Source organism: Dromiciops gliroides, chromosome 3 (genome assembly GCF_019393635.1).
Source record: "Dromiciops gliroides isolate mDroGli1 chromosome 3, mDroGli1.pri, whole genome shotgun sequence".
Lineage (NCBI taxonomy): Eukaryota > Metazoa > Chordata > Mammalia > Microbiotheria > Microbiotheriidae > Dromiciops > Dromiciops gliroides.
In genome coordinates this window covers 297,951,994-297,969,437 of record NC_057863.1, presented here as the reverse complement: position 1 = coordinate 297,969,437, position 17,444 = coordinate 297,951,994, and positions in this window count along the sequence as shown.

Below are 17,444 nucleotides of genomic sequence, written 5' to 3'. Positions count from 1 at the left end.
CAGATTTATGAACAGAGGAAAAATTTAGGACCAAAGAAGATACAGAGAGCAAAACAAAATGTAAAATAGATAATTTTGATTATAGAAAATTTAAAAGTTTTTGCACAAACAAAACTAATATAACCAAGATTATAAGGGAAGCAGAAAACTGGGAAAGAATTTTTGAAACAAGTATCTGTAATAAAGGCCTCATTTCTCAAATATGTAGAGAACTAATTCAAATATGTAAAAAAATACAAGTCATTCCCCAACTGATAAGTGGTCAAAAAATATGAACAGGCAGTTCTAGATCACTATCCTCCAGATCACTATTGATCAGAGAAATGCAAATTAAAACAACCCTATGGTATCACCTCACAGTTATCAGAGTGGCAAATATAACAAAAAAGGGAAATATTGGATATTGGAGGGAATGTGGGAAAACTGGGACCCTAATCCACTGTTGGCAGAACTGATCCAATCATTCTGGAGAGCAATTTGGAACTATGCCCAAAGGGCTATAAAACTGGGCATACCCTTTGATACAGCAATACCACTGCTAGGTTTATATCACAAAGACATCCCCCCAAAAGAGAAAAATACCTATTTTTACAAAAATATTTATAAAATATATCTTTTTGCAGTGGCTAAGAATTAGAAATCAAAAGAATGCCCATCATTTGGGGAATGGCTAAACTAGCTATGGTATATGAGAGTGATGGAATATTATTTTGTTATAAGAAATGACAAGCAGGATGATTTCAGAAAGGCCTGGAATGATTGGTGTGAACTGATATATAGTGAAGTGAGCAGAACCAGGAGAACACTGTGCACAGTGACAGCAATATTGTTTGATGAAGAACTGTGAATGACTTAACTATTCTCAGCAATACAATGATCCAAGACAATCCCAAAGGACTAATGATGAAGCATGCTATCCACCTCCAAAGAACTGATATTGATTGAACACAGATTGAAGCATGCTATTTTTCACTTTCTTTCATTTTTTTCTTTTATTCAAGTTTTCTTATTCAAAATCACTAATATGGTAATGTTTTACATAATTGCACATGTATAACCTATATCTGATTGCTCACTCCCATAGGAAGCAGGGAGGAAAGAGGGATAAAATTTGGAATTCAAAACTTTAAATAAAAATGTTTATTATTTTAAAAATGCTCTGGAAAATGCAAATACTCTGACAAATGCACCATATATTTCTAAATTCAGGAATATAACATAGAAAGGGGCACAGTCTTGATAATTAAGAGTATTAGTGGAGGGTATTATAGGATAGATAGAATTTATATAGCATCTACTATGTACAGACACTGGGCTAAGTACTTTACAAATATCCTCACAACCCTGGGAGGTAGGTACTATTATTATCTCCATTTTATAGTTGAGGAAACTGAGGCAAAAAGAGGTTAAGTGATTTGTCCAAAGTCACACAGCCAGTAAATGTCTGGTTCTAGATATAACTCAGTGATTTTTTTCCCTCTTTATATTTCTGAATTCCTGAGTTCCTCTTGTTGCACAATTCAGTGATTTCCAGACTTGTTCTTTAGCCATGTTGATGATGATGATGACGACCGCTCATATCTATAGAGTGCTTTAAGGTTTAGTAAGCGTTTTGCATATATCATCTCATGTGATCCCATCTGTGTTTTGTTCTTTTTACTAATAATGACTAGGAATCTGGGTATGGCAAATAACAACCACAGAACTATGACTGCTGGGATCTCTCTGTTATACTCAGACCTTAAATACATACATACACATGAATAAAGTGAAGAATGAGAATGAGAAATTGTGCATTTGGTGGCTCCCCAGAGCTTGGAGATGGCCCCTGTTCAGCCCTTCCCCTTTGCCCAATTCAGCTTGCTGGAGAGAGAGGCTCTGGGCATGTCCATATGTAAGGCAATGAGAAGGAAAAGACCACTTCTCCCTCTGGACTCTGGGGCGGACATCTCTCACTCCTGCACCATGACTTGAGAATAAGTTCATGAGATTTTTCATCATATATTTAGAGCTAGTCTATTTTAATTCATGCCTCTCTGATAAAGGTTGACAAAGAGTTTCAGCACTTGTCCAAGGTCATGCAGGTAGTAAGTTACTGAGACAGCATTCAAAAGGAGGTCCTCTGACTCCCAACACAGCATTCTTTCCATTATATCATGCTGCCTCCTTTATTATTGTCAAGATGGGGACTTACAGAGGTTTCTGCCAGAGTTCATAACCTTGAGATGGAGAGACTGTCAAGAGGATGATGCTGGAGCAATTGAGTTGACTTGTACAGTGCAAAACAAACCAACGATTGCTCCTTCCAGGAGCAACCAGGTAGAAGCATGGAGGTGATTACAACCAGGTACAAGGGGTATTGTCTGAGGCAAAACAAACCAGGGCCTCTTTCTAAATGACCAGGAGAAGCCAAACAAGGGATAAAGAGGAGACAACAAATTTTAAGGCAGCAAATTCACAGTTTTCAGGAAATAAAGCCAAAGGTGACCACAGGGAAGTTCCTTGCCCCTTCCTTCACCCCAACTACAGAGAGACCTTACCCTATTCAAGCCACAAGTCTTTTAAAAGAGCCTGTTTCCTAAGTTACCCTGGGAGAAAATGGAAGAATATTGTGGGTCTGCCTCCTTTCCTCCTTGGCAGAGAAGTAAGGGTTTGGCTTGGTGGGGCAGGGAGAGAACAAGTATGCCTTAGAAGAAACAAAAAGAGGAAGCAGGAGAGGAGGATCCCAGAGAATGTCAAGTATGAAGATATTGAGAAAGTACCTTTCTTGACCACCAGAAACATGAACTGAAGGAAACTTAGAGACTCCAGATCAGAAAAATAAGAAGGATTTCAGGGTGGAACAATGGCAGGTTCTCCTTCATGAGGCCCATTGCAGAATCCATTACCCTTCCCTAGCTCTCCAATAACGTAGATGAACCAAACATTTAGAGGACCATGCCAATGACAGAACACTAAACAGAAAACCACCACCCCAATTCGCATTCCATCCTGAGTCCTAGCCCCATGCAGTTAAAGGCTCCTCATCTTAAAACAGGCCCTAACGGAATGGATGAGTCAAATATCAGCAATGAAGTGTGTTGTACTATCTATACTCATTTACTTGCTTGTAGGAATGTCCATGAAACAAAGCCAATAGAACTGGGCATCTCCTAAAACTCCTGAGCTGGAAGTGCCCCATGTGCTATTTAGTGTAACCAGGCTTTTGAGCCGGGTTTGTTTAACATGGAACCCCCTGGGACTGGTACCATGGAGATGAGCAAGCTGGCCGTCTTCATCTTTAAAAGTATTGTCACCAAGTTGTTTGTTCTCTTTTCCCATTATCCTTCTGCTCTGCTCTCAGCTGCTGTGGACACCATGAGCTGAACTAGTGAGCAGAGAGGGACTTGCCTTCCCCTGCTCCCACTGGCACAGGAACATTTGTCTCTATTCTTTGTTGTTTGTCTCAGCTTCAAGTTCTGGAGGGGATCCCCACAGGACACTGGAGTTGGAGCCAGGATTGCAAACAGGGCAGAACAGCCAGCTGCCCTAGCATGGAAACCCTGAGAAATCAGGGTGCCTGGGACTCATGCCCAAGGAGGGTTTTGGACTTGGAACTGGAACTTTGCTCTATGGCAGAGCTTCTTAAACTTTTTCCACTCATAACCCCTTTGTATCTGAGAAGTTTTTACATGACCCTGGGTACATAGGTATTTAAAATAGATACACATAATCTTTTACTGTTGCCTAATTTTCATGACCCCCACATTCAGTTACATGACCCCATAAGTTTAAGAAGTTTTGCTCTATGGGAATGCAGTTAAACTATTAAATTAATCCCCTCCCCCTCCACTAAGGCTGAAAAGAAGGTGGGCAGGAATTATGCCTCCCATGTGTTAGAAGAGTAAGGTTGTCTATTTGTGATTATACCTCATGAAGTAAATATTCTTTTGTAAAAGCTCTAAAGGGCAGCTAGGTGGATCAATAGATAGAGTGCCCCACCTGGAGTCAGAAAGATCTGAGTTCAAATGTGGCCTCAGACGCTTACTATCTTTGTGACCCTAGGCCAAGTCACTCAACCCTGTTTACCTCAGTTTCCTCATCTGTAAAATGAGCTGGAGAAGGAATTAGCAAACTGCTCCAGTATCTTTGCCAAGAAAACCCCAAATGGGGTCACGAAAAGTCAGACACAACTGAACAACAACAAAAGCTCTACTGTGTTACATCAGAAAACTGTGTTGATTTCTGAGAGGTCGCAGGTACTCAGCTAGGTGGTTGGTGTTTATTCATTCTTTGCCGAGAATTAAACTGTATACAACAGCTAATGTCCTATCTGTCACTATGGAGAGCAACTCTGTTATGTTAAGGTCATGTGACTGTAAGTTCAGGGAAGAGACAGAGTTTGCCAGAGGTGGGGGCTCAAGAGCTATTTTTTATAAGGCCAATCAACAATAATCCATACCCCCTGGTTATTGAATTATTATCATAACCAACAAGCCTATATGGAAAGACAGTGTGTCACTGTCCATTACAAAGAGAGGACATGCAATATCTTAATTGCCCACCAGGTGGTGGGCTACTTGAGTCAACAGTCTAATAATTTGCAAATTACTGTCTAGTAATTAGGTGCCTTTAAAAGATACTCCTTTCCTAAAGACAAAGGTGTATCACCAATAGACATTAGATTATCCCTTGGCTAGCAAAGTCTGAAATGAATCTAGGGGACTAAATGCAATATTACTCAAAATATTAAAATACAAAATCAGCTATCTATAACCTAGTTCATGAGCCTCTACCCTATCTGGATTCTCCTTTCTCTATTCATTATTACCTGCTTTCAAAGATTCAGAATATAAGCCAGATGTAATCATATAGCTTATTGTATATGGAATAAAGGAGGAAAGAACCAGGCCAAATGTTCCTGTACGGTGAGGTTCACCTCCGGTCACCTGGCTCACCTTTTAGTCACCCTCCCAGATCTTTGGGGGCAGGGAGAATCAATTCCCACAGCACTCACCGATGACTCATGGAAAAGGAATAGAAGAAGGGGATATAGGTTCCCTATTTCAGGATCATAGCTTAGCAACAAGAGAAAGCTGGGAAGACAGTGTTTCACTCAGTTTATTTTCCTACAGAGACCAGACACATAGGAGTCAAGCTGGCTGCTGATCTTTGGTTTGTTTCTAGATGATACTGGCTGTCCAATAACTCCCTTTTGCCAATTATGCCACATAAACTTAGTCTCTGCCACTGGCACTGCCATCTCAAAGGACACTCCCACAAGGTAAGAGAAAGAGATTGTAAAAGAAGCAGCAGGAAAAAAAAAAGGAAAACATAGAAAAATCCAAAAAGGGCTCTATCACAGACCAATCTGTCCCTGGATTTCTGCTCTAGAGCTCCCTCAAAGCAGAGAAACTTCTAATGTCCCCCTCTCTAGCTACTTTAGTCTCAGTTTGGGTGACGTCTCACAAATTATCCTTCAGCCATCTCTCTGTGTGTAAAATTTTCTGGTTACAAGGATTTCCATAGAAATGGGGGAAAAAATACAAAGGCACTAGCTACAGAAATAAGGAAACTAGAATCCATCAATTAAGTGACTAGACCAAGTTCGCAGTAATTCCTTTAATTCCTTTCTCCCATCTGACTTAAGGAACTAAGAATTAAATCCACATTAAGTTAAATCAAGGGTGTATTAAGTAACTATGATGTGCCAGACTCTGTGCTAAGCACTGGAAATATAAAGAATGAGAAAAAAAAAATCTCTGCTCTCCAAGAGGATACACTCTAATGTGAGAGACAATATGCAAACAGCTAGCTATGTGCAACTAAGTTGCATACAGGATCATCAAGGGAAGGCAGATAGCACTAAAAGGGATAAGGAAAAATTAGGGGAAATTTCTTTAAGACATACAGTGCCTTGATAGAAAGATGATGGATGGATGGATGGATGAGAGAGACAGACAGACAAACAGACAGATAGATGATAGATAACATTTACTATACAAACACTGTGCTAAGGAAGCTAGGAATATAAATTCAAACAAATAAGACAGACCCTGACTTCAAGTACCTTATATTCAAAAGGGGGAAATTATGAGACTACATGTGTTGATTATCAAATAGATATTCAATAACTATTTGCTTTAAAAAATGCTGTTACTACTTCCAATTTGGGATTTTAAGAACCAAATGAACGTATAATTGTGGAATTCCACATAGTAGGTCATGCAGATGGAGAAAATATTATTAGTGCAGGAATCTTCCTGAAGTCTTTCAAATCACCCCACATAATGATTATTTACTTCACATACATATATGACCAAGGTTATAATTTTTTTTTGAGAGAACTAAAGTTAAGTGACTCGCCCAAGGTCACACAGCTACTAAGTGTCTGAAGTTGGATTTTAACTTAGGTCTTACTGACTCCAGGACCAGTGCTCTGTCCACTTTGCCACCTCGCTCCCCCCAAACCATAAACTTATGAAGAAATTTATACATTCAACTGGCATAAGAGTGATATTAGGATATCAAATATAAGGAATATGAAGAAGACCAGTTTGGTCAGATTATAGAATTGCGATGGTGAAAATAATTACTATAGAAACAAGTTTGGTGTAAGTATGTTGTTATGGGTGGAGCTTGTGACCTGGGTCAGGGGGGTTAACTCACCCAAAGAATTGGCAGGCTCACAGCAAATCCTGTAAAATAGAGAGATTTATTAGGAGAGAGGAATACATGGCCAGGAAAGAGTCATGATGGAGACTGTCTTTCTAAATAGAAGGAGAGTTCACCTTTTATACAGTTTCACACAAAGAAAGCTACATTGCAAGGGTAATGATATTGAAAACATTACCGAGGAGGGGGCATTGGGAGGGGGCATTCAGGGTCAAGTGATAGATACACCCTGCTGATGTGCAAACATGGTACTCGCATATCATCTATGTTCCTTGCAGACCTTTATATGCTTATTGGTGTTTAAATCATAGATAGAAATGTCTCTAAATATCCTAGGGTCCACATGACCCCGGGTCTATGTGTCCTGGCAACATCATATTTCTGAGGCATGAGACAGAGATTGTTTTTCATCTCTGGAATCTTTAGTTTTAGTGTCCAAAGTTTAAGAATTATTTTTCACTTCTGCTAAAGTTTATGGTCTCTAAGTTTCTTGGGGTCCTATATCCCACTACATTCCCCCCCTCTCTTAGCTGTGGGGAGAAAAGGGCAGTGGTTCATCTTCTGTAGCTTCTTTAAGGCTGAAAAATGGGCATAGAGATGTCCCTATCGATTAAGGAGAGAGGGAGTAAAAAGTCTTGTGGGAGCAGTCCAAGAGTCAGAAAGGCATCACTATGGCTTCAGTGAAAGCTTTGATCCTGGACAAAACAAACTTTACCAAGATGTTATTTACATGGGTTTTTTTTTTGTTATTGTTGTTTTTGTTTTTGCGGGCAATGGGGGTTAAGTGACTTGCCCAGGGTCACACAGCTAGTAAGTGCCAAGTGTCTGAGGCTGGATTTGAACTCAGGTACTCCTGAATCCAGGGCCGGTGTTTTATCCACTGCACCACCTAGCTGCCCCATTACCAAGACGTTAAAGAGGCAAGGGCCAAAAATCAAAAGGAGAAGAACCAATATTACTAAAGGGAAAAGGGGGGCCCACCAAGAAAGAATTCAGGAACCCTAAGATCTGGCATGAGCAACAGAAAGAAATGCATTTCAAAAAATCACATCTTATTTTGATATAACTGGTACTTATATTAAGTAGATGCTTTTTCATATAGGTGTTATTTCCACATATACATAAACTCAAATAAAATTTACTTTTCCAATGATGCAACACAAAATATTCCATAAGTTACCTTACCTATATGAAAACTGATTGCATTAAAATTATTTTCTTCAAAACAAACTTGATGTTTCTGATTCTGTGTTAATTATTATTAATAATAATTTATTTAACAACTAATTTTGTCCCCAGCACTATTGTATCCATACCCAATTATTCTTACATCAGTTTTTAAAAACAAAACATTTGAGGACCTTGTTTTATACACAGAAGATGCATAACTAGTAACAGACAGATAACAAAGCCAGATAACTCATACACTTTAGTTGTTTAAAATATTCAGGAGGACCTGAGTTCAAATCCGGCTTCAGACACTTAACACTTACTAGCTGTGTGTGACCCTGGGCAAGTCACTTAACCCCAATTGCCTCACCAGAATAACAAAATAAAAAACCAAAAACAATACTCTTGCAAGTATTTCTTGCAGGCTTTCCATACCTAGGTTCAATACTTACACAAATGGATTTACTTACAAGAGGCTGACTTTATGCAAATTATAACTGTAAATGGTAACAAGCAGATGATAAGCCTAAGTACTAATTTGCTTGGTTATTTGGGATATGGAATGACCACACATTTAGATTAAAAACAGTAACATCTTACATACTTGCATTGTGCTCATATCTTACACTGACCACTTGCTCTGATTATAGAAATTTGCTATAAAATAAAAAGCAGGGACACAATAATAACTACATTACATTGGTCCTTTAGGCTTCAGCCTAAGGGTGCATATACAGCAGGATAAAGCATCCTTAGCTCTGTTTGACTTCAGGTAAGAGTCGAAAGTGACAACCAGTCATGCAGCAACAATTCCAACCTCATAGCCAGACCTGGGAATAGCTAGGTGGGAAACATTTCCTGTTCATCAGGAACACAATGGGGAAACTGAGCCAGAAGGATCCAACTTAGGTGAGACCAAGATCATCCTATTGGTTTTTTCCCCAGATACAGACAGACCTGTAAGAGTTCAGGATCACATTCCCTCTGAGTAATGTGGCATTTCTCTCACATGGTTGATTACGGACTTAATGGTCCATACCTGAATTCAAAATAATATCAACTACAGTCGCAAGAGTTTTTATCTTAAATAGTAAATTTCACATAATGACATTCACTTTTTTTCTTCTCCAGTTTAAACTTATCCTGGTATAAAGGTCAATCTTGAGGAATTACTTTTATATCATAAGCAAAGATATAAATTCTCAGTAAGACCATTGCTTCTTTAGGAATTTCAAAACCCATAACAAGCTTTTTTCTCAGGGTGGACGACCTTGCCCACACAGATGGTTTCAAAATACCTGGCAAGTTTATAAATAAAGGGAAGTCTACAAAGTCTCTTCTCTTTTTTTCCCCATACAGTAATTACCAACTTTCCCCTTATTTCCAAAAGTCTTCCAGTACTTTCCTCTTTTTATCTTAGGGAGGAAACACGACATTTAATATATATATACACACACACACACACACACACACACCCACACACACACACCATTTTTAAAGTTACTTTAAAATTGCCCAATATTGACTTTAGTTTGCAAGACTTTGTAAATATCTAACTGGTTGTTCCAATTAAGCTCAATTATTTTTTTGGTTATTCCCAGATTCACACAGACCTTTTCTCCCTTTGTTAGCCAAGAAAGGGTTAAGTAGTAGTTCTGTTCAAAAGTGGAAGCTTTTTCCCCTTCACCTTGAAAACTTACACTGGCATAGTTCCCACACCTGCCTCCAGATTATCAAGCAATTGCAAACTGGTATTTTAAAGTGACAGTAAACTCCTTTTATTTTTCTTTCCTCAAAAGTTTCCAAATGATTTATTCTCAAATCTTCTGTTCACACTGTCAGTGCAAACAGGTTATGACTCTTTTTCTGTCCTTTTACCAATCACACCTCACTTATCAGATCTTCTCTCTCTCATCCACCCCACCTTACACCACTGTAGTCAGTTACCAGGGAGGGAAGAGGGAGAGAAAGAGAGAGAAAAAAAGACTATTTCCTTTTTAAAAATATCTATGTAAATACTTGATTAAAACAATAACTCCAAATAGCTTAGTTAACAGTATAAGTTCTTTTTTTTTTGGCAGGGCAATGAGGGTTAAGTGACTTGCCCAGGGTCACACAGCTAGGTAAGTATGAAGTGTCTGAGGCTGGATTTGAATTCAGGTCCTCCTGAAGCCAAGGCCAGTGCTTTATCCACTGCACCACCTAGCTTCCCCCAACAGTATAAGTTCTTAATCATAGTCCAAGTTCAAATTCTGAGTAGTTCACAATATAAAGACATTCTACAGTCAGAATTTACCCTTACTCCATCTTCCCAGCATGGTCACAGCTTGAGAAAACAACGGGGCTTAAAATTAGCTTTATGAGTTGCAACCAAAAATTCCTCTTAGGTCATAAGCACAAGTACATTTGACGGACACATAAATACACATAAGGCATATAAACAAACCAACAACTGTGAGATAGTGTTCCCAATGTTAAAAGTTACTTCTTCCTGTCTACCTTATTAAAGCCTGCTCCAGGTGTGATAGGAGAGGATCAGAGGAAGGAGAAGAGAGCTGAGAAGAGAGAGCAAGGAGAGATGGAGGAGATGGAGCTATTTATAATTTAAAGTGACACTCACAGGTCATTTCTCCTGACCCTCTAAATTGTTTAATGGTCATTTGGTGTTATAATAAGAAAAATCATTCATTTCTTTTTCATACAAAGCCCAATTTGTTCCAATTTTTAAGGATACACCCGAGGGGTGTGACAAGTAAAATCTAATGTGTAGTTGCCTTATTCCTGTCCCAATTGTAGAAAATACCAGCTAGGGTTTACTTATAAATTAGAAGCTTTAGCACCAAGTTTGGCATTAAGCATTTATTAGTGAAAAAAAGAACACCTGGGTCAGAAAGCCAGGAAAAGACCTATCTAACCTATAGTCCTCCACTTCACTCACCAACAGCCTATTCCAGAACTGAACTGAGAGAGGAAACAGCACTTCCTGCTTCCCTCAGAAGAAGCCACCCTCACACATTGCTTCAAGCTGATTGGTTAGCATCACCCAAATCCATTGGTTCATGGGACTTGAGGGTGGTCTTGTTGTTGAGTTCAAAGTCCTCAGCTTCTGAGAACAATACCCTGTTGAGGGCCAGCCAGGTGTGGTTTCAATTTAATTAACTTTAAGTGGGTTAATCAGCAAAGTCAATCACTCTCAGTCAGTCTCACTTAATTCAATCAATCTAGATCAATCTCCTCTGGTTGTGGCCTTTGGGCTTTGACAAAAAGCCCATTATTTCTTACAGACCCTGCTGTGCTTCATTAAGAAACAATAGTTTCCTTAAATGAAACAATCACTTTATAGATACTAACAAAGGGATAATAATAAATAAATAAATAAATAACAAAGGGATAATAATAAAGGGAATGAAAAGAGAGAAAAGAAATTGAGCAGGCATTGACAAAAAAACTAAAGGGGGCACTCCCCTTAAGTAGGTGGAAATTACAAATAAAGAAAAACTAAAAGGGGCAGTCTCCTTTAGGAGGTGAATATTACAAATGGTGTATGAAATGGGAAAAGGAAAACAGGAAAATGTCCATTTAAGTCTTTGGAAGTCTTTTCTTAGATGATTGACTCTTGGGATATCATCTGGGTGTAGTTGTAGAGAGATGTGGATGCTGATGATCAGCTAGAAAGTCTCCTCTGGAGAGTTTCATGTGTGATTGTAGAGAAGTCTCTCAGGTGTTTCAGATACTGGTGATCAGCTAGAAAGTCTCCTCAGCTGGAAAATTTCCTACAAAATTGATCTTAACACAATTTTAAATAGCTTTGCCAATAACCAAATCAAACAATGAGAGTTCTCAAAAACATATGTCTAAGGAAATTAAAAATCTTTTAGAGATTTTAGAATTATGTATTATCCAGTTGTTGCATATGAAACAGATATAATAAAGACACATTTTTTTAAATTTAATATTACTGTAAACCCCCCTGTGGAGAATAAATTGAGAAGATGTAATATAACAGTTGTCAGATTCATTTCAATTATAATAACTTCTAACAAAAGTGGATATCAACTTAAGTTACTTGCAAGAGAGTTCATAATTTATGCTGGTATACCCTCCTTTAATACAGGGATAAGACAATTGTGATATTAAGAATTTTTATCTTTGTTTCATCACTTTTTGCATCATCTGCCTAATTATCCTCATGCCATTATGAGAAAGTAAAGAATCTAATATAACTGTTAACAGATGCCAAGGCCAAATTTAACATTGTATCCAACCTAACATCTGAGATAATTATGGGGTTACCATAAAAGAACAGAGAAGGAAGAGAAATGAGCATTGCAAAACTTCATGGCTCTGCAGATAGCCAATGCAGTATGTTGAGGGGAAACTGAGTCAGGCTTAATCAGATGCATAGGATTGAGATGTCCATAGCATCAGGCATATAGGAGGAGGAATCGAAGTCAGGTGTAGAATGAGATGGCATAGCCTGGCCCATCTGGTGCTATGTGGGAGGGAAAATTAATCCAACCTCAGCTCTTTCCAATGGCCATTCTCTCGGCCTTTCCCAAAACAGTGGACTACCTGGACTTTGTTCATGTCTCCCCTTCTGTGACAGTTCAATGCCTGCTCTTGTATGTATTCCTCTCATGGACGGCTGACATCTTGGCTGCTCAGGATCGGATAACTCAGAATAAAGGCAATTAATGTCTCAAATGGTAAGTTCCCATAGCCTCGTATGAATTTAACAACTGAGGATAATGATGACAGCAAAAAATGTGAATTTGCTTTGACTCAGAATATAATTTACATTATGCAATAATTCCAAATAATAACTTTTTTATGTTTTTTTAAAGCTAAGCATACAGTTACCTTTGTGAAAAATCAGAACATATTTTAATACAAGTTAAAACACAATCTTAAAAGAATGAAAATCTCTATGAAAATAAGCCCATATTATTAATTCCAAAATGTAGATGCAATAGCATACAAAAGAAACCATTATATAACATTTGAAATGACATTATTATTCATTAGTAGACAATTTCCATGAATGTATTACTCGTCAAGTGTTGGTACTGGTTTTACATGGGAGCAATGAATCCAAGAGTCCTTCTCTCTGATTCTGATGACAATTGGAGTTGTCAACAATACCTGGAAAGGACCTTCCCAAGCTGGCTGGGTCCCAATAGTCAACTGAAAATTTTTGATATATACACTGTCTCCTGGTTTCAAATCATGTAAGGAGAAGTCCAAGGGGCCAGCCTGTATTGCTGTTCTTTCTATACTGACAGATCATCTTTTATACATGAGGGAATCTGATATACAGGTGCTGCTGTAGTTTCTGATTATGATACTGTCTGGGCAGCTTCTCTGCCCTACCATCTTAGTGCACAGGCTGCTGAACTTGTGGCTCTCACACAAGCCTGTCACCTTGCCAGAAGAAAAAGCCCATTATTTCTTACAGGGGGGAAGTGACAAAGAATGTTTTCTCCTTGTCCCTTATCAAGATGGATTGGGCTAGACCACACCAAGAGACAGCCACACCTGAGTCTAAGTGGGTGCCAAAAACCTAGGAACATTTCTCAAATTAGGACATCTCCCAACCTCGGAGAAACAAAAGTTAAAATGGAGCTTGGCTAGTCTGACCTCAGAACATGGCTGTCCATCCAACATGACTGAGGCTCCTGACAGAGGAGAAAGCATGGTGCACATCACACCTATGGAATCCAAGAGCCAAATGAACAGCCCACCTACCTGTACTCATCCCATCTTTTAGCACCATTATGTTGTTGTGGGTGGAGCTTGTGACCTGGGTCAGAGGGGTTAACTCACCCAAAGAATTGGCAGGCTCACAGCAAATCCTGTAAAATAGAGAGATTTATTAGGAGAGAGGAATACATGGCCAGGAAAGAGTCATGATGGAGACTATCTTTCTGAATAGAAGGAGAGTTCACCTTTTATACAGTTTCACACAAAGAAAGCTACATGCCAAGGTTAATGATATTGAAAACATTACCAAGGAGGGGGCATTGGGAGGAGGCATTCAGGGTCAAGTGATAGTTACACCCTGCTGATGTGCAAGTATGGTACTCACATATCATCTATGTTCCTTGCAGACCTTTATATGCTTATTGGTGTTTAAATCATAGATAGAAATGTCTCTAAATATCCTAGGGTCCACATGACCTCTGGTCTGTGTGTCCTGGCAATGTCATATTTCTGAGGTATGAGACAGAGATTGTTTTTCATCTCTGGAATCTTTAGTTTTAGTGTCCAAAGTTTAAGAATTGTTTTTCACTTCTGCTAAAGTTTATGGTCTCTAAGTTTCTTGGGGCCCCACATCACACTACAAGGATATTATCAATTTATCAATTTTTACCTGTAAGGAATTGACCAAGCCTCTCCTTAATTTCTTGTGTTCCCCAGACAGTGCATGTGGTCCCACTAGAGGAGAACGTGATCCCAAGAGAGACCCCACGTGGTCCCCAAGCAAGAGAGAGATAACATGGCTACCTGTCCAGGTTTTTTATCCCTTTCTGATAAGAAGCAAGTAATTATACATGATTCAAAGATTTGAATTATTTGAATTATTTAATTATTATTTGAATTGGGTTATTATACATCAAACAAATCTAATTGGTTAACATTATTCAAATCTAATTGGTTGAAGGTAGGCTATATTAAAATGAAGTCCAGGGATGGCATCAGAGAAAGGAATGCAAGATTCCCCACTCAAGCTGATCAGAGAAAAATAGTTTCATCTAGGTGTGCATTAATCTAATCAGTAAGTCCTTAGGATATCTAGTCCAAAAAAAATCTGTCTCTATCTAATGATCCTTTTGTGAGCTTGGGGTTGGGGTGGGTTTGATCTAGATAAAATGGTAGAATCTCTCAAGGAGAGCTGGTCATTTGAGTGGAGGGGGAGGGAGAACTAAGAAAGAGATCTCTGGGTCCCCCAATATATTGATAATTAATCATTATTTCTCATAGAATATATGAAGGGGAATAATGTATAATAAGGCTAGAAAAGTAGATCAGGTTTTCTCCTAATTATAAATTAAATGGAAAATTTTGTATGTATATACATATAGATGCACAAGACATATGCGTGTGTGTGTATATATGTGTGTGTGTGTGTGTGTGTGTGTGTGTGTGTGTGTGTGAGTTAAAAAGGCAACATGTCCACTCCAGAAAGACTTGGCTTCAAGTCTTGTCTCTGACAAACACTAGCCGAGTGACTCTGGACTAGGGCTCAGCAGGCTAGGCAGCTCTCTAAGACTCTAAGTTGCAGAGAAGGTGCCATCCTGCACTGGTAGGCACTTTTCTCATTCAGGAATTCTCTATCAGTGACATTACAAGTCCAGTCCCTATCTCTGTGACCATGTGTATACACACACACATGCACAAACACACACACACACATATTTTGAATTCTCCTACTCCTATATTCCTGCTCCTTACTTCCATCTTGAGCTCAAAAAATGTCTGGACATTCCAGATTCCCTAACTAAATTGTAAAATCTTTGAGAGAAGGGACCCTATCTTAGTCATCTTTCCATGTTCCCCACTCACAGAGAACTTGGCTTGTAAATATATGGCACTTAATATGGGATGATTGATAGATGCCTTAGTTCTAGGTCATAGCAATGTGGCAGTTAAGGGGAACGGCCAGCATGGAATCAGAGGGAAGCTCAGGGTTCTGATTCTGCCCCTGTTTCCACAGTGACACACCTATGGGATGGCAAGGTCGGCCTTGGTCTGAGAGGGTTCCCAGAGCACTGTGGACTAAGGGCAGTAACCAGCCACTGATGCTGAAAGGAATACTTGATTTTTGAGACAGGGCAGTGAAGAAACAAAGAGGCAGAACTGTCCATAGGGCTCATCTTCCTCCTGGGGAACTCCCAAACATTAATAATTCAGGCCTAGGTCCAGACTTTTCCCACTGAAGCCAGTGTCATCACCCTGTAGTCATCCTGGAGCACCGAAGCCGCCATCGAGGAACCCGAACCCCTGGACCCCAGAACCGACCTCCCAGACCCCCACTCCCTCTCCATGTGGAACAGGAAGCAAGGGAGGGGGAAGAGTGGGAGCGGGAACGAGAGCGTGAGTTACAGCGCCAGAGAGGCCCTGTCTATGGGACCCATGAGATTGAGGAATTACCTGAAAGCATCTTTGGTAAGAACCCATACTTCCCCCCCTTCCCCATTGTGTTAAGACTCTTAGGAACTCACTCTTCATCCCCTTCCTTCTCACCCTTCAAAAACATTCAACTTCTCTCAACCTTCTGAATACAGACCAGCAAGGGGCAGAAGACAGATTATTGGGTAGCGCTGAAGAACCTTTAGGTGGAGGGATAAATTTAGAAGGGATGTTATCTAGATAAGGTATATAAATTACTATACAAATACAACAGAGGAGTAGTATAGCCTAAAATCAAGAGCTAAAAGGGAACTTAGCTATCATCTAATCCAATCTCCTCATTTTACAGAAAGGGAAATTGATGCCCAGGGAGGCCACAAAGGTCAATGACAGAACTGGGAGTCAGCTTGGATCCTCTGACTCCAAATACAATGGTGTGCTTTGTTTGTTTTTTTGGTTTCTTTTTTGTTTTTCACTTTTATCACTGTGGTTGGATACATTAACACAAGGCTGGCCCAAAGCAAAATTGGGACTTTGGCTTCAGAAAAACACTAATTTGGAATCAGAAGACCTGAGCTCTTTCTGGTCCTTAGGTTCTTGTCACCAACTATTGGTGTAACTCTGGGCAAGTCTTCCTCACCTGTGAAACGAAGAGAGTGTACTAGAAGACTCTAAGGTCTTAGACAGCTCTAAATCCTCACTTTTTCTTTGACTCCCCTTTTACTGTCCTTCTTTCTTCTTTTGACACTTTTGAACTACTCCAAAAACCTATTCTGTGTTTTGTTTTGTTTTGTTTCATTATGGTTTTATTCTCTCAGCGAGTTGTCACTCTTGCAATACATGGTGTGAATGGTAGGTTGATAGAACTATTTATCTTATGGGACGGACAAGGCTCTCGTCAGTGCAAAACCAGGTCACATTCAAGCTTTCTCAATCTGTATGATTTTTATGTCCTTATTCAAACCTTCCATAAAATATCTAATACATTGGAGACATTCTTCTCTTAAAACTTTATACTTGGGGCAGCTAGGTGTCACAGTGGATAGAGCACCAGCCCTAGATTCAGGAGGACCTGAGTTCAAATGTGGCCTCAGACACTTGACACTTACTAGCTGTGTGACTCTGAGCAAGTCATTTAACCCCAATTGTCTCACCAAAAAAACTTTTTAAATAACTTTTATAATTAAAGCTATCTGCAAACTTTGTGGGGTTCTCTGAGTAACATTCCAATTTTTCTTTAATCTGAGCCAAATCAAAGGAGCATGTATTTGTGTCACCCTAAGCGCAGTGGGAACTTCCTGTAGTGGAAGCAAGGGAGTGGTCAAATATGCCTATAGGGGCACAGGTGAAGCTGGTAGGGGAGGGGAAAAGGGGACTAGGGAAATGGGCCTAGGCACCTGCAGGGGAACAGGTAAAGCAGATGGATGGGAGCAGCTATTGAATGGAAAATATAGGAGAATAGGGAACGTATTGGAGTCTGCTTGGATTGT